General features: G+C 36.8%; 1 pseudogene; it reads left to right on the forward strand.

Moving 5' to 3' along the window:
• Positions 1–3,131: 3,131 nt before the first annotated feature.
• LOC110588848 lies at positions 3,132–3,614 on the forward strand (annotated as a pseudogene).
• The last annotated feature ends 15,979 nt before the right edge of the window (positions 3,615–19,593 follow it).

Genomic DNA, 19,593 nt, shown 5'->3' on the forward strand with positions numbered 1-19,593 from the left:
TAACAGAATATGTGTGACAAAACTAAAGGCTGTGTTGAGAGGGAGATTTACAGCACTAAATGCACACATTAGAAAAGTGTAAAGATTTTTAAACCAATAATCTAGAGCTCTACCTCAAAAACCTAGACAAAACTGAAATAATTCCAAGGCAAGCAGAAAGAGTAAATAATAAGAGCAGAAATTAATGAAATTAAAAATAGGGTCAGCTCTCACCATCTGCAAATCACTGAGGAGCCTGAACCTTGAATGGATTATTTTAGACTATGATGAGTGGGTGGGATTATATAAGGCTTTGAGCCCTCTGTGCCCTGCAGAAGTTCAGGCTGGACAAATCTGCATTTGATAAGGAAACTCAGGTACTGCTGACTGTGGTGGAAGAGAAAATTTCTCACCTGATCATTTCACATCAACCTTGGGTTGACAGTAACTACAAGAGCAAGGGTGTGCTCATCTGATGGGGAGCACCCTACAGTAATCTTCTCACAAAGGCTTTTCCTTGGTCACAATGGGAATTTCTCCTCCTGGCACACTCGGTCTTGAAAATTATACATCATGGCAATGGGGTTTTAGTTTTTAGATTTCAGAGCTGCTCTTTCATGGTGTTTTAGCAATATGATTGTAGAAGGTCTTTAGTGTGTTTGTGCTTCTTTGTGCCTCAGTCCTCTATCCCCAACTTTAAAATTTCCATCCTGTCTTGGAATATTTAGAAGAACAAATACATTAAATGGATAAACTCTTGGCAAAAAAAAAAGGGGAGGTGGGTAGAGAAAATCAGTGACACCAAAAAGCTAGTTCTTTGAAACCATCAACAATTTCAAAATCCTCTAGGATGACTGAGAAAATATAAAAACTACAAATATTAATGAAATGAGATATTACCATAGACCCTGCAGACATCAAATGAATCATAATACATCAGGGAATTCTCTACAGATATATTTGACAACTTAAGACAAATAACTAAAAAACCAAAAAATAGGGCGCCTGGGTGGCTCAGTCGTTAAGCGTCTGCCTTCGGCTCAGGTCATGATCCCAGGGTCCTGGGATCGAGTCCCACATCGGGCTTCCCGCTCTGCGGGAAGCCTGCTTCTCCCTCTCCCACTCCCCCTGCTTGTGTTCCTGCTCTCGCTATGTCTCTCTCTGTTAAATAAATAAATAAAATCTTTAAAAAAAAAAAAAAAAAAAAAAAAAAAAAAAAAAAAAACCAAAAAATACTACAAGTCACACAATGTGCAGTAAGTAATTTGCATAATTACATAACTATTTAGGAAACCAAATTAATAATTTAGAAACTCTCAGAAAAGAAATTTCCATGCCCAGTTAGAATCACTGGAGAAAACTACTAAATATTTAAAGATGTATTAACACCAATTTTAAGCACTTTTCAGAAAATAGGAGATTTACTTCCCAATTCGTTTTATTAATCTGAGATAGCCTTGATACCAAAACAGAAAAGACAGTACCAAAACAAAACAACCCCCCCCCACAAAACCAAAGAACAATATCACTCATAAATGAGGCAGAAATTCTTTTTTTTTTTAAGATTTTATTTATTTATTTGACAGAGAGAGTGAAAGAGCACAAGCAGGGGGAGCAGCAGAGGGAGAGGAAAAAGCAGGCCCCCTTCCGAGCAGGGAGCCTGATGCGGGATTCAATCCCAGGACCCTGGAATCATGACCTGAGCCGAAGGCAGATGCTTAACAACCTGAGCCACCCAGGCACCCACAGAAATTCTTCAAAATATATTAGAAAATACAATCCAGCAATATAAAAAATATTTTAAAGCTATGATCAAGTCATATTTGTTGCAGGGTGCAAGGCTGGCTAAATGTTCAAAAATCAATCTGTACAAACCACTATATTAACAAGTTAAAGAATAAATATCACATTTCATATCAATTGTTGCAAAATAAGAATTTAACAGAATTCACTACCTGTTCATTATACTACCCTGGCAGAAATAGAGGGAAATTCAGCTTGATAAAGGGCATCTACAAAATATCTACAGCTAATGTTATACTTATTCCTGAATGACTAAATGCTTTCCCCTAAGATAGTGAACAAGATGAAGATTTTTGCTTTCGCCACTCTTATTTAATATAGTGCTGAGAGTTTTAATACAGTAAGTAAGGAAAGGAAATAAGATATCCAGGTCAGAAAGGAAGAAATAAGCCTGTCCTCATATGCAGTTGGCATACTTGTCTTCATAGAAAATCTCAAGCGATCTATAGTTTAGCAGGGTTGCAGGATAAAGAATAAAAAGAAAAGATAAAAGGAACAGATTTTTAAAAAATCGTATTTCTACATACTAGCAAAAAAATATGGACAATAAAATTCAAAATACCATTTAAAGTAGCCCCCCAGATGAAATTCTTTGGTATAAATCTAAAAGCAAACAAAACACTTGTAAAGGATTTGTATGCTGAAAATTATCTAAAGCTGATTTAAGAAAAAAATCAAAGACGGTGTAAATAAATGGAGAGACATGCCATGTTCATGGTTTGGGGAAAATCAACATAGTAAATATGTGAATTCTCCCCCAATACTGATTTGACACAATTCCTATCAAAATTCCAGAAAGTTTCCTCTTCTTTCTTTTTTTCTTTCTTTTTTCTTTTTTTTATCTCTTTCTCTCTTTCTTTCTTTCTCTCTTTCTCTTTCTCTCTTTTTCTCTCTCTCTCTCTTTTTCTCTTTCTCTCTCTCTCTCTTTCTCTCTTTCTCTTTCTTTCTGGAGAGAGAGAGTAGATTATCTTAAAATTTATACGGAAAGGCCACAAAACTTACAGCTAAAATAATTTTGAAAAGCAAAGTCTACCCAATTTGAAAACTTGCTTTACAGCTATTATGATCAAGAATACATGGAATTGGCAGAGAGAGAGAGATGGATCAATGGAAAAGAATAGAGAACTCAGAAATAGACCCATACAAATATGTCCAACTGATATTTGACAAAAGTGCAAAAACTAAAATGGCAAAAACTAGTGATAGTCTTTTCACAAGTGGTACTGGAGCAAGTGGACATTGATAGTCCAAACAAATAACAAAATAGGACCCAAATCTATAAAATTTAATTAAAAATGTATTATGGGTCTGTGGACTCTGGGCCACTGGGGTCAATGAAGGATCTCAAGATGGCTGTGTGAAAACTTGCTCTAAAAACCATTGACTGGGTAGCTTTTGGGGAGATCATACCCTGAAACCAGAAGGCCATTGCTAACTCCCTGAAATCCTGGAATGAGTCACTTACCTCCAGGTTGGCTACTCTCCCTGAGAAACCACCTGCTATCGACTGGGCTTACTACAAGGCCAATGTGGTGAAGGCTGGTTTGGTAGATGACTTTGAGAAGTTTAATGCCCTGAAGGTTCCTGTGCCAGAGGATAAATATACTGTTCAGGTGGATGCTGAAGAAAAAGAAGATGTGAAAAGTTGTGCCAAGTTTTTGTCTCTCTCAAAGGCCAGGATTGAGGAATATGAAAAAGAGCTGGAGAAGATGAGGAACATAATTCCATTTGATCAGATGACCATTGAGGACCTGAATGAAGTCTTCCCAGAAACCAAATTAGACAAGAAGAAGTATCCCTATTGGCCTCACAAGCCAACTGAGAATTTATAAACTTGAGTTGGGGAGAAAGCTCTGGCCCTCGTATTGTAAATGCTGGACATTAAAAATAATGATAAAGTAAAAAAAAAAAAAACGTATTATGGACTTAAATATAAAAGTTAAAGCTGTGAGGGGGCGCCTGGGTGGCTCCGTTGGTTAAGCGACTGCCTTCGGCTCAGGTCATGATCCTGGAGTCCCGGGTTCGAGTCCCGCATCGGGCTACCTGCTCAGCAGGGAGTCTGCTTCTCCCTCTCCTGCTCCCCACTCTTGTGCACTCTCTCTCTCTCAAATAAATAAATAAAATCTTAAAAAAAAAAGTTAAAGCTGTGAAACTTTAGGGGGAAAACAAAATCTTTGAGATATTGGTATAGAGTTTATAGACTTGACACCATATAAGCATGGTCTATAAAAGGAAAAATTGATAAATTCGACTTCATTAAAATTAAAAATCTTTTCTGTGACAGATTCTATTAAGGAATTAAAAAGACAACTACTAGAGTGGGAGAAAATATTTGTAAACCACATAGCTAGCAAAGAAGGAATATCAAGAACCTATAACTCAAATCTTATCAGTAAAAAAAAATGGGATTATGAAATTGAGCAAAAGACAAGAAGATAAATTCTATCCAACAGGATTTACAGATGGCACCTAAGCACATGAAAATTTACTCAACATCATTAGGCACAAGGGAAACAGAAATGAAAACCTCAATGAGGTGTCACTATATGTCTATCAGAATGCCTAAAATAAAGAATAGTGACAACACCAAATGCCAGCAAGGATTCACAGAAACTGGATCATATACTGCATTGCTGAGGGGAGTGTAAAATTGTATACTCTCAAACAAAACAAAATAAAACACTGTGGCAGTCAAAAAAACTAAACATGTAACTACCACAGGACTTCACAACTGCATTCCTGATCATTTATCCCTCAAAATTAAAACCTATGTTCACACAAAAAGCTGTATACATATATTTACAGGAGCTTTATTTCTACTGGTGGGGGGGGAAGCCCCTCAAAAGGTGACTAGTTAAACCAACCTTATTACATCCATACCATGGAGTACTACTTTGCAATAAAAAGAAATGAAGTAATGATACTCATAATGACCTGGATGAATCTCCAGAAAATTTCATTGTGTGAAATAAGCCAATCCCAAAGGTTATGTATTGTGTGATTCAATTTACATAATATTCTTGAAATGATAAAATCCTAAGGAGAACCTGTTGGTACTTGACAGGAGTTAAGGAGGGGTTGAAGGCTGAGGGAAAGAGGATTTGGTTGCAAAAGGACATGAGGAATCCTTGTAGTAAAGGCAATGTTCTGTATCTTGACTGTATCAATGCCAATATCCTTTCTGTCACAGTTTGCAAGATTTTACCAATAAGAGTAACTTGGTAAAGAGCACATGGAGAGTTTTGTATTATTTCATTCACCTGCAAGTGAATCTATAAGTATCTCTAAATGAAAAGTCTAATTAAAAAAAACAAAAAGGGTATGGGGAGGCAGAGGCCAGTTTGCAGTGGGTTATAGAGTTAAGAGGTGGTAGGGATGCACCTGTATCCAACATCAGACTTTGTGGTAGGGGAAATATTATGTTGTCACCTAAGACAAGTCTGATAATGGTTAAATTGATAGGCTTTTCTTCCATTCCACTACTTAAATATAGTTATTCATCCTGATTCAGTGCTCAATTCTGTGTTCTCCAGACATTCTCCCTGAACAAGTTCATAATATCCTCATGGTTTTGACTACCTATATGCTAGTGATTTTCAAATTGACATTGTTAGCTGTTTCTCCTCAAATTTCAAATTCATGAAGTCCATTACCTAGTGCACAGATTCATGTGGATATTCTGCAGACACCTTGCTCAGAGCAGATTTCCTCACTTTCCCTCTCTTTCAGGCTCTTTTTCAATTAGTGTCACCACCATCCAACTGTTCAGCCTAATTAGTAACCTGGGAATTATTCTTGACTCCAGTATAACTTTCAGACCCTTTGCCATTCAAGCACCAAGTTTAGACACTTCATTTTCACATCTATTTTTACCATGTTCAAGTTGTCCTATCTCCCTCCTCTAGATTATTGCTTTGTTTTTCTAACTGGTTTCCCTGCCTTGGGAGTTGCCCATCTCAACTAATCATTTGCATATCTTCCAGAGTTTCTAAATTGCTAATTACTTATGTCCTTCCTTTACTGCCCATAGAAAAACATTTAGGATCCTTATCAGAGTACAAATCCCTCTGTAATCTGGTCCTTTCCAACTCTCCAGTCCCATTCAGGTCTTTCTCTGCCTGAAACTTCATGCTCCAGTAACACTTAAATTGCAAGTAATTGTCCTCTATCATACTTCTTGACTTTTATTGTAATAACCCTCTGTTAGAAAGGCTCTATATCTTTCCATACCCACTTCTCCCATAGAAATCAATCCCCATTCCTCTTCATTTGCTTACTTACTGCTCAATATTTAAAGATCACAATAGCTATCCTTTCCTTTTCTTCACCCTAACAGATTGCACAGTTGTTCCCTCATCTTCCTGCAGCATCTGTATAAATCTTCACCAGCCCCTAATAGATACCATGTGTATGTCTGTTTTCCCCACTAGATTGGAAGATATTGAAGGGCAAGAAACATGTCCACAACTCCAGGATAATGATGCAAAGTGGATGTAGAACTTTGAAAAGCTATTCTAGCTTTCATTTTATAAAGACAACTCTTATAAACTCTTGTTTAAAATAAGGCAGAGGGCGCCTGGGTGGCTCAGTTGGTTGAGCAACTGCCTTCGGCTCAGGTCATGGTCCTGGAGTCCCGGGATCGAGTCCCGCATCCGGCTCCCTGCTCAGCGGGGAGTCTGCTTCTCCCTCTGACCCTCCCCCCTCTCATGTGCTCTCTCTCTCTCAAATAAATAAATAAAATCTTTTAAAAAAATAAATAAATAAAAAATAAATAAAATAAGGCAGATATAATCTTGTCATTCATTCATTCAACCAGTATGTACTGACTACTAATCACTGTGTGTATGACTGGGAATAAAATGATGAGAAATCATGCTTTATGTTCTCAAGCTTTATAGCTAAGTGTAATGTTACTCTGTAAGAGGTGGTGCAGTAGGAAAGATAATTCTAGAATAAGTTTTACAAAATCAATACAATGATTGAGGAAGAAGGTATTAGTGATGCTACAGAAAGCCAATGACTCAAAAATCATAGTTAGGCTGAGTCAGATCCACCAAGAGAACGATCCTGATGCAGATACAGGAATTAAGTTTAGAAATAAATATCTGGGCTCAGTGTGATGGTATGAATTGAAAAATTTAAGTTCAGAGCAAAAGGAAACAGGGTGAATAGCTAAAAAATAAGTTTGACATATCTGGCTTAAGTTTATGAATGAACTGAGCTGTGGGACATAGGTGGTGCTAATTCCAAAGAACCAGCAAAGGATTTGCCACTGTGTCCTTAGACAATCTTACCTGTATCCAACAGCAGTTAGACTTTGTGCCACTCAGTATAGGAGACTGTGGTCCAAATTGTTTGAAGTATTTTTTCTTCTGGGATGTAGCTTTCCTCCAAATACCAGATGACTCTCTAGACACTGACAATCATGACTCTCTACATTGTTAAAAAAATAAAATCTTTGGTCATTTTATTCTAGTACTGAGCCACCAGCAGGTTATATAGTTTTTTCTATAGAATTTCAGGCACCTTCTCCTTCCTAGGCTGAGTTACTACTGAGTCCCTTGGTTAAGAGTGGGATCAGTTGCACCAAGAAGGCAGAGTGGAGGAATCAGGTTCAAGGTACCTGGGTCTCAAGAAGGATGCACACTAACCCTCTCAGGTCCTTTCCTGTTTCAGGGTAGTTAGGAATTCTTGTAGCGACTGGCTGTCTCACCCCAGCCCCTAAGTAAACTCTAATCCTCTTTACAAGACTTTTTACATTCTCTTCTTGTTTTATTGCCTTTGGAGAAGCTATTCTTCCCCAGAATTCATAATGTTTCCCTGCCTCTGTTGGAGCTAGAAAGTTTGAGCCTCATGAGGTATACATTTACTATAACACAATAAAGTGGTAAGAAAAAGAATCAGGAAATAATAAAGAACCTGCCAATTAATCATACACCCTGACCCCACCCCTCTGTTTAGAGAGTCCGAGAATTCTACAATTGACAGAATTCACTAGCAGTCATTTTATTAATTAATCCATTTTTATTCAACAAATATGCATTAAACCCTTACCATGTGGCAGACCATGTTAGGTACCTGGCCTGACTTTGTAGACCTCTTACTCTAATGGTTTCTAACTGTCTCGCTACAAACTGCCTCTTATTCCCAAGTCATTCACACTGACAAGGGTACACAAAGAGGGCCACCGTGTAACCTACCATTATCTAAAGAATCTACCATTACCTAAGTGCACTTCTAAGTTTATTGCTTCTGACTCTTGCCTTGATGCCCCAAGTTTATGCTTTTCATATTAAGACCCTCAACACCTGCCTCAATCCAAATTTCCTACCCTCTGCATTCAGTATATGAGTAATTCAAATCGAGACAAACTATGTAGCAGTAGCATTACCTACCAATACACTAAGTAGGGTTGATCACTGCACTGCTATGATCCCAGTCTCTGTTATGTTTCAGGGTGAAATAAAACACCAAAATACCCAAAAGGTCTTAACTCTTCCCTAACACCTACTTATATTGGGCTAGCACATTTCCTCTTGGTTTTCTGCCTTATACTTCAGTTCATCCTTAAAGCAGGAGTGCTTTCCTGAATTCCAGCCCATTTGCTTGGGGCCCTAAAACTCTTTCAAGCTCTTGTCAACTTCATCCCCAAGAGAGCTATTGACCTTTCCTCACTTCTCTCACTCACTTACTAGAGCTCTCCTTTCAATAGACCAGTCCCCTAAAACATCAATATTCTGCTCACCACCTGCTTTAACCCACTTGATTTCAGGTACTCCCACTATCTGTAACCCTGCTGTTATGCCCAGCCATGAGCTCTGCATTTTGCCAAGCCCCGGCATACCTCCAGTAACAATTATAATGCACAGGTGGTTCAAGGGTGGGTTGAGACTGCCATTTTGTTTGTGATATTTCTTTCCGTAGGACAGCAGAAAAATTCACAAGCAGTGATACAATGAATTGAAATAATTTACAGATATTTTTAATGCTGGAGAAAAAAAATGATCCGATTAAATCTTCCCCTAAGAAATCATTATTCTATTGAGTTCATCCAAATAGCAGGGTGTGATTTTAATTATTATAATGGAACATAATTGTCACTAAACTGAGGAGTTAATTATTCTGAAAATAATTGTGCCATTCTTTTACAAATAAAATGATACAAAAAATGTATTTTGTGGCTCTGAGTGTTGAATAATACCAACACAACCACAATATATTTACTCATGTGAAACTTAAGCAATATTCACTTGTGATTTACCCAATTTTCTCCCAAGAGTTGGATTTGCAATTTTAAACTTGCAAATTAGATGGAGGCTGCATTATTTCTCTAATGGGAAACACAAAATCCTTACAGAAGGGCCTCAGCTTTGGCATTTGCCATCCATCTTAAATGCCACCATCCGGTTGGAGCATTGTTATGGGTCTCATTGAAGCTGTCTAGTTGTTTGTCTTTTCTATTTCATAACTCTTGATCCATGGGATGATTTTGAGACAATTCAGTAGAGACCTAAAGATGTGAAATTTTTAGATAATCAATTACCCTCAAATGAAGGCCAAATTTGTATCTCTGGAGAAAAAAATGAATATTTTCTAGGGTTAAGATTGAATTAATGGCTCTCAAAATAATCTAAGAGTTAGGCAAAAATAATGGAGTAGAAAAATTTTGTAGCTTAACTCTACCTTTCTCTCTGGGACTTATTTCAATTTTAGCATCATTTCATATGTTGTTTCTAGGTTTCTTTGCATTGTATTTTTCTGTCCTAACCACCACCACAAAACCACCCCTCCCACAGCCCATATTCTGAGGGCTGTGGACCCCTTTGCCTCCAGTATTAATAAGATCCTATTCTCTCATTGGACCTCTTCTCTGTACACTCGAAGCCATTGGCATGACTTAATCATGAAAGTCTTTGACTTAAAATTATTCTTCAATTGTCAGTTAAGTGTCATAAAGTCATGATAAGGGGAAGGGAGCTGTATACTGTGGAACTTGTCCCAGTAAATGTGTCAGAAATTGGAGGGACAGATGAACTGAGCTTTAGGTAAAGGAAGAATCAGGTAAATATTAAGTGAATGTAAAGTTCCCATTGAGCTCCACTGATACCAGTATTTGCTATGATTGAAAAAAAAGACTCAATTTTAAAACAAGATGCTACTGCTTTTTTTTTTTAAGATTTATTTATTTTAGAGACACAGAGAGAGAGAACGTGGCTGTGAGGTAGAGAAGGAGAGAGAATCTAAAGCAGACTCTGCACTGAGCATGGAGCCTGACACAGGGCTCGATTTCATGACCCTGAGATCAGGGCCTGAGCTGAAACCAAGAGTCAGATGTTCAACCAACTGTGCCACCCAGCACCCCAATTCTACTGTTATTAATAACTGCCATGCAGGAAGGAATAAGGGGCTTGGGACTATTACATACCATTTCTTTAACATATCACGATTAGACTTTTCTTTTATACCTGATTATATTCTAAGATTTGCCTGGTGTTTAGCATGAAGTAGGAACTTCATGACACTGTGGTGGTAAAGATGAGAAAATACAGCACTGAACAGGGCCGTGCAAGTGGCCAGAGAGAAGAGGAAATTCCGGAAGAGATTTGTCATGGAAGCCGAGGAAGTAGTGTATTTTAAGGAGGAGGAAGAGGTCAACTTTATCAAATGTTGTTCAGAATCAAGAAAACTGAGGAGAGAAAAATGCTCATTTAATTCAACAATCATTATGTCAGTGATGTTCTTTAACAACACTTGATTTAGTAGAAAGATGAGGCTAGAAACCAGATTGAAGGGCTGAGGGGAAAGTGGCATGAAGTAGAGACAACTGGCATAGATAGTTAAGAAGGAATAAAAGTTATGGAAAAAAGAGATGAAATGTTTGCTTGTTTTGGTTTTTGAATTACTTGGGAGAAATTTAAATGTGTTTAAAAATAACAATCCATCTAAGAGAAAGTGGTTGGATATATAAGAGAGAGAAGCAGGATTAAGCTATAGGGCATGGTCTCTGAACAGTTTAACATTCATGGTACCGAAACAGAGAGATAAGGATTGGCAGTGATTAGAGGAGGGGCACTTCTTGGCTCTGTTATTAACTCTTAAGAAGAGCCCCAGAGGTCAGTAATTCTCTCAGTTAAGACCTGCTTCTCTTTTCCTGAAATACCAGCAGCATATTCAAGGTTTATTCCTGGGAGACTTTTTCCAATTTGAGATGGGGATTACATTATTTTTATGGTGATGAGAAACCTGATACTCCACCTGCTGCCAAATTGAAAGGCAAACTTGAGTCAACTCTGCAAGTGTGCAGCACACTCCCTGTGGGGTGTCTCTAACCACCAGTGACAGCTTGTGGTTATGTTGCTTACGTATCCTTATCTTGGGAGCAGGAGCCTGACTTACTAATGAAGAATGGATAAAAACAAGGTGGAGATACATTTTAAGTGTTGCTTTTGAGATTCATAGCAAAAAAATATAAAAGGTAGAAATGAAATTTTCTTTTTTTCTGACTTATGGTCCATGTCACACCTTTGGCAAAATTATTGGCCCTGGGTGGGTTACCCTTGAGATTGTTGGAGTCCCACAGAATTAAGCTAAAAGAAGAAGAGCCTGCCAGAGGCCTAGAGCAGAGGTCCAGAAATAAAACTAAGAACATAAGCAAATCCTGCATACCTTTTTTTTTTTTGTAAATCAAGTTTTATTGGAATGTAACCAAGCCCATTCATTCATGTATTCTTCATGGCTGCATTTGTGATACAGTGGCGGAGTTGAGCAGTTATGATAGAGACCATGTGACTCTCCTAAACTAGAATAGTTATCAATCCTTTTCCATAAAAGAATGGGAGACCTTGGCCTTGAGGGAGAGGGAAACTATGCAATGTCCAAGGCTATTGACAGAGAAGTAGAGACAGGCTCCGAGTGTTCAAATAGGTCATGCTTCTCTCTTCTATTAGAGGACTCAGTTTCTGAGAAGGATCTGGATTATGGGAACAAGGCAAAAGCCAAGACTTAATAAAGAAATGCAAGGCTAAATTAGAAGCAGGAGAGATTGGACTAGAGTCACTTAGAGAAAAGAGTCTGGTTGGCACTGAAATCAGAAGAGGCTGAACAAAGGGAAATGGTCACTGTGTTGAACCAGAAGCTGTAAGCTCTTCATAAGTAAAAAATGATAAAACAAGGTCTTGACTTGATTAAGGTTAGTGATAATAATAGTTAACATTTGTTACTGTGGAAGTACAAATATTTCTTCAAGATTATGATTTCATTTCCTCTAGATAATTACCCAGAAGTGGGATTGCTGGATCATACAATAAGTTCAATTTTTATTTTCCTAAGGGAACTTTATACTGTTTTCCATAGTGGCCACACCAGCTTATATTACCATTAAGAGTGTAAAAGAATTTCCTTTTCTTCACATCCTCCCCAGCACTTATTCTCTCTTTTCTTCTTGATAATAGGCATCCTAACAAATGTGTCATGATATCTCATTGTGATATCACTGCATTACAGTATTATATCTCACTGCATTTCCCTGCTGATTAGTGATGTTGAGCACTTCTTCATGTCCTTGTTAGCCATGTCTATCTCTTCTTTGGAAAAATGTTTTTCAGGTCTTTTGCTCATATTTTAACTGGGTTGTTTGTTTTTTGCTATGAGTTATTTTGAATTTGTATTGTGTATTTTGAATCTTTACATCTCAACATTATTTATTGGAAAGACTAGTCTTCATTATATATTCTTGGCTCCTTCAAAAATTAATCAACTCTAATTTATTCCATGGGCTATGTGTCTTTTTTTTTTTAATGCCATTAGCACACTATTTTGATTACTGCAGGTTTGTAATACAGCTTAAAATTAGGAAGTATGATATCTCCAGTTTTGTTCTCCTTTCTTAAGATTGTTTTGACTATTTAGGGTCTTCTGTGATTATGTATGAATTTTAGGATTTTTATAACTGTGAAAAATGCAGTTGTATTTTTGACAGGGTTTGCATTGAATCTGTAGATTGCTTTGGGCAATATGGACATTTTAACAGTACCGGATCTTCCAATCTATGAATATGGAATCGCTTTACATTTATTTCTATTTTCCTCAATTCCTTTCATCAGAGTTTTATAGTTTTCAGTGTAGAGATCTTTTGCCTCCTTGGTTAAATATAGTCTGAAGTATTTTATTCTTTTTGTTGTTATTGTAATCAGGATTGTTTTCTTAATTTCTCTTTCCAATACTTTCCTGTTAGTGTGCATAAATACAACTAACTCTTATGTATTGATTTTGTATCCTGCAATTTCACTTAATTTGTTTATTCTAACACTGTTTTGGTAGAATCTTTAGGTTTTTCTATATGTAAAATCATGTCATCTGCAAATGGAGATAATTTTACTTTAAATTTAGATTACTTTTATTTCTTTTTCTTGACCAATTTCTCTGGCTAACTTCAAGTATTTTGGATAAAAGTGGAGAGAGTAGGCATCCTTGTCTTGTTCCTGATCTCTGAAAGCTTTTCCTTTAAGTTTGATGTTAGCCCTGGACTTGTCATATATGGCTTTTATTATGTTGAGGTATGTCCCTTCTATACCCAGGTTGTGGAGAGTTTTTATCATGAAAGGATGTGGAATTTTGTCAAATTCTTTTTTGCATGTATTGAGATGATGGCATGATCTTTATCCTTCATTTTATTAAGATTTGTTTTGTGGACTAACATATGATCTATCCCAGATAATGTTCCATGTGTGCTTGAGAAAAATGTATATTCTGCTGCTGTTGAATGGAATGTTCTGTAAATGTCTATTAGATCCATCTGGTCTAATGTATAATTTAAGTCCAGTGTTTCCATATTTATTTTCCATCAAAATGTTGTAACTTGTTGAAGATGGGATATTGAATTCCTCTACTATTATTGTATTGCTATTTCTCCCTTAAAATCTGTTAATATTTGCTTTATATACTTAGGTGTTCCAATGTTGGGTGCATAAATATTTACAATTATGATATCCTCTTAAATTGACCCCTTTATTGTTACATAATGACTTTGTCTATTGTTACAGATCTGGCTTAATGTCTATTTTATCTAAATATAATTCCTCCTTCTTTTTTTTAATTTTTTTTTTTTTTTTTGGCTTCCGTCTTTTTCCATCCCTCCACTTTGATGTGTGTTCCTAAAGCTTAAGTAAGTCTCTTGTAGACTGCATATAGTTGGGTCTTGGTTTGGTTTGGTTTTTTAATCCTTTCAGGTTTTTTCTCTCTCTCTCTTTACTTTTGCAAATTTCACTTATGCCTTTGTACAATAACAAATATGTTGCTTAGCTGTAATCCCAATTCCATACAAATTTATAATCCACTGCTTTAACTGACTTTTAGAATCTAGTTTCCCATGCTTCTAAATGATTATCATAGGGCGCCTGGGTGGCTCAGTTGGTTAAGCGACTGCCTTTGGTTCAGGTCATGATCCTGGAGTCCCTGGATCGAGTCCCGCATCGGGCTCCCTGCTTGGCAGGGAGTCTGCTTCTCCCTCTGACCCTCCCCACTCTCATGTGCTCTCTCTCATTCTCTCTCTCTCAAATAAATAAATAAAATCTTTAAATAAATAAATAAATAAATAAATGATTATCATAGCCGCTCATGTTAATAGCTGAGTAATTTTCCATTAAGTTGATGTAACATAATTTACCTTTATGTTATGAAAACCAAGCCTAGTTCTATATTTTTTGCTATTATATACAATGCTTCAATGAACATTTGGCACATGTAGCTTTATCCTATTTTTTAATTATTTCTGTAGAGTTCAATATCAGTAGTAAAGCACTTAAGACAAACCTATGGACATTTTTATATATTTTGATTATTATCATTATCTCCTATTATATATACTCTCCAAAATTCTTGTAGCAATTATAATAATTTAAACCATTTTTTAATATTAAAATACAGTTGACATACAATGCCATGTTAATTTCAGGAGTAAAACATAGTAATTAGACAATTCTATACATTATTCAGTGCTCACCATGATAAATATAGTCCTCATCTGTTACCATACAACAATTTTACAATATTATTAACTATATACCCTATGCCGTACTTTCCATATCTGTGACTTATTCATTTTATTACTGAAAGCTTGTACCTCTTAATCCCTTTCGCCTATTTTGCCCATCCCCCCCTTCTCCCCCCTGGCAACCACCAGTTCTCTGTATTTATGACTCTTTTTGTTTGTTTGTTTGTTTAGATTTCATGTGTAAGTGAAATTGCATGTATTTGTCTTCATCTGATTTATTTCATCTCTAGGTCCATCCATGTTGTTACAAACAGCAAAATCTCATCTTTTTATCCATTCATTTATCAATGGACACTTAGGTTGCTTCTGTATCTTGGCTATTGTAAATAATGCTACAGTGAGCTTGGGGTGCATATATCTTTTCAAATTAGTGTTTTTGTTTTCTTTGTGTAAATACCCAGAAGTAAATTACTAGATCATATGATATTTGTATTTTTAATTTTTTTTGAGGAAACTCCATACTGTTTTCTGAAATGGTTGCACCAATTTATATTCCCACCAACAGTGCACAAGGGTTCCTTATTTTCCACATCCTTGCCAACACCTGTTATTTCTTGTATTTTTTGATACTAGCCATTCTGACTGGTGTGAGATGATATTTCATTTGGTTTTGATTTGAATTTTGACTTGCATTTGATTTGGAGCCACTCTTTTGATTGAAGAATTCAGTCCATTTACATTTAAAATAATTATTGATAGGTATAGATTTACTATTGCCATTTTGTTAATTATTTTCTGGCCATTTTACAATTCCTGTTTCTTTGTTGCTCTCTTTTGTGATTTGATGATTTTCTGTTTTGTATGCTTGGGGTCCCTTCTGCTTATCTTTTGCATATCTACTATAGGTTTTGGTTTATGGTTACCATGAGGCTTACCTAAAACATCTTATACAAAACAATAATCTATTTTATGCTAATAACAACACCAAATACATAGAAAGGTTCTGCATTTTAACATCCCCACATTTTGTTTTTGATGTCACAATTTACATCTTTTTAGTGTGTCCATTAACAAATTATTGTACTTATATTTTTATACTTTTTTCAGTTAATTTTTATGCTAGAGACACAAATGTTTTTCCCACCACCAATACAATATTAAAGTATTCTGAACTCAATAAAGATACTTACCTTTACCAGTAAGTTTCACATATTTTGATATGTTTCCTGCTACTAGTTAACATTCTTTTGTTTTCAGCTTAAAGCCTTTTTTTTTTTTAACATGTCTTATAAAGCCAATCTAGTGGTGATTAACCCCTTCAGCTTTTGCTCTCTGGACACCTATCTTTCTTTTTTTTTTTAAAGATTTTATTTATTTATTTGACAGAGAGAGAGATAGCGAGAGCAGGAACACAAGCAGGGGGAGTGGGAGAGGGAGAAGCAGGTTTCCCGCTGAGCAGGAGGCCCGATGTGGGACTCGATCCCAGGACCCTGGGATCATGACCTGAGCCGAAGGCAGACGCTTAACGACTGAGCCACCCAGGCGCCCTGGACAACTATCTTTCAATTCTGAATAATATCTTTGCCAGATAGAGTATTCTTGGGTGGCATTTTTTTTCCCCAGCACTTTGAATATGGTATTCTATTCCTTTTACTCTGAAATACCTACTGAAAAATCTACTGATAGTCTCACTGGGGGTTCCCTTGTACATAATAAGTTGTTTTTCTCTTGCTGCTTTTAACATTCTTTCCTTAACTTTAACTTTTGGCAATTACAATATATCTCCTTATGGGCCTCTTTGGATTTGTTTTCTTTGCAACTCTCTGGGATTTCTGGATCTGGATGTCTGTTTCTTTCCCAGGTTGGGAAAGTTTTCAGTCATTTCTTTGAATAAGCTCCCTGTCCTTTTCTTTCTCTCTTTTTTTCTGGGACCCTTATAATGTATACATTGGTCTGCTTGATGGTATCCCTTAGTTATCCTCACTCCTTTTTAATTTTTATTTTATTTTATTTCATTTTATTTTTGCTGATTGGATTAATTCCACTGTCCTGTCTTCAGGTTCACTAATCTTTTTTTCTACTTGATCTAGTCTGTTGTTGACCCCCTCTATTAAGTTTTTCAGTTCAACTGTTCTTCAGCTCTATGATTTCTCTTTGGTATATTTTTTTGTTGTCTATGTCTGTTAAAATTCTCACTTTCTTCATTCATTAACTGAGGTGAATGTCTTTATGACAATTTTGATTCTCTATTGGGTAAATCACTTATCTTTTTTTTTCACTGGGATCAGTTTGTGGAGATTTGTGTCGTTCTTTTTCTTGGAACATATTTCGCTGTTTCTTCACTTTCTTTGACTCTCTGTGTTGGTTTCTGCACGTTAGGTAAAACACCCAGTCTTGACAGATTGGTCTTGTGTAGATGAATCTTGGCAATCAGCCCGGTCTAAGCACTGGTTGTTTTTTAAACCTTTGTGATTGTCCAAACCACCGTATTTGTTCTTAGTGGCTTCCAGTAGTTGAAAGTGTTTGAAAACAGACCCACCAATGTCCCAAACTGGAGGATCACACTCAGCACCCAGATGCAGGCTGATTGGAAGCCAGACTCTCAGGCAGCAGCTAAGAAAGTATGTAGTTAAGCCTCTTGCAGGAAAAAACTGGAAGATGGGAATTTTTGCCTGTTCCCTCTGTGCTAAGCCTAAGTGTATAGCCATTGGGGGGTGCTCTTGCACCTGTTTAAAAACTGTTTCTTGGGGTGCCTGGGTTGCTCAGTTGTTAAGCGTCTGCCTTCGGCTCAGGTCATGATCCCAGAGTCCTGGGATCGAGTCCCACATCGGGCTCCCTGCTCAGCAGGAAGCCTGCTTCTCCCTCTCCCACTCCCCCTGCTTGTGTTCCTGCTCTCGCTGTCTCTGACAAATAAATAAATAAAATCTTAAAGAAAATAAAAATAAAAATAAAAACTGTTTCTTGGTTTTTCTATAGTCCTATTGTACTTGTGAATGCAAACCCCATTGGAACCAGAGCCAGGCAATTCAGGGGCCATCCTTTGGGTAGCAGTCACAAAAACTGTGGTGCCATACATGTATACAAGCCCCTTCTAGAGAGATGCTGGTTTTAGTACTGAAGTGAGCTTCAAGGGAGGGAGAAGGTAGTAGAAGTGCTCATCAACTCCCCTTGGTTCTGGAATGAATTGCAGCAAGTCCCTAGATGTGTGCTAAGTTAGAAGGCAGATAAGTAGAAAACAGTGTATAAAATATGCAGTCAAACCCCTTTCAGGGACAGATTGGAAGACTGGTGTTTTTGCCTGTTTTCTTTGTGCTGAGCCCTGGGGGATAACCACAGCAAGTGCTCATTCACATGCTTGTTAAGTTTGCTATAGTCCAGTGGGTCTCATGGACACAAACCCTTTTGACTTTCAGAACTAGGTGTTTTGGGGACCTATCCTTTGGATGGAAGTGTTAAAAGTTGAGGCACTATGTGTGATCCAAACCCTTCACTCCTCAGGGAGAAACCTGGAATTGGAGATTGCCTCTTGCTTGTATGCTACTGTGTCAGAGGTAGAGTCTATGGAGAAGATGTCAACCTTTTCTCTCATTTCGTCTAGGTATTTTCTTACCGTGTAGGAGTCACTCAGCTAATTGCTGTATTTTTTTCAGAGAGAATTGCTCTATGTGTAGCTGTATGTTTGGTGCATCTGTGGGAGGTAGAAAGATCAGGAGCCTCCTCTATTGATATCTTGGCCTCTCCCTCCTGAAGATAATTGTTTATACTTTGCTTTTGAGCAGTCATTAATACACTGACTTCCAAATACTGTCCTTAAAAGTACAAATTCCTGGGGTACCTGGGTGGCTCAGTTGGTTAAGTGGCCAACTCTTGATTTTGGCTCAAGTCATGATCTCAGGGTCCTGGAAGTGAGCCCCACGTCAAGCTCTGTACTCAGCGGGGAGTGTGCTTCAGGATTCTTTCTCTGCCCTCCCCCCACTTGCTTGCTCTCTCTTTCTCTAAAATAAATAAATCTTTAAAAAAATATATAAATTCCTTTCCTGGCTTTCAATACAATATCCTAATAGATCCCACCTACATCTCATTTTTTTTTTTACACCACCTACATTATTTATGCTTAACTTCTTATGATTCAAACATAAATTTCTCCCTTTCTGTATTTTATCTCCCCTGGACAGTCATTTTTCTCTTCATATCTTTGTAGGCATATACACCCAGTGGAATTCTCCATGAAAACCTTCCAGACCCCCTTTTTCTTATACTTCAGCACAAAAGTACTAACATATGTATGATTATTTGACCAGTACATTTTTTCCCTAAACTATACTGTCTGTTGAGTTTTTAAAAAACATAAGTACTGTCTTAGTAGTCAGATTATTATTTCCATCAGGTTATGAAATTTTCTATTTTCCCCCATATTTTGCCCTTAACCACATCCTGAGTAACAGGCTTATCACTGACTTTATATCAAATGATCATGAGTTTGAATTATGGCATGTTTAAATTCAGCTCTGGGAGTCTTAGATTAGGTTTTTAACTGTTGTAATCCTCAATCATCATCTGTAGTAGAATGGTAAACATACTTTTTTCAAAGGGTTGTTATAGGCATCCTAAAGTAAGAACATTGTCCATCTAGCCTCTGGCTATATATCAGCATGCACAAAGAATAGTATTTGGTAAATAGATATCAGCAAATATTTAAATAAAGGTCAAGATAGTATAAAATGATGTTTATCAAATTTATAGCTGGTACATAGGAACTCAGTAAATGCCCAAATCTTAGAACTATTCATTTGTCATTTAATTTTAAATGGAAAAAAATA

Source organism: Neomonachus schauinslandi, chromosome 10, assembly GCF_002201575.2.
Source record: "Neomonachus schauinslandi chromosome 10, ASM220157v2, whole genome shotgun sequence".
NCBI lineage: Eukaryota > Metazoa > Chordata > Mammalia > Carnivora > Phocidae > Neomonachus > Neomonachus schauinslandi.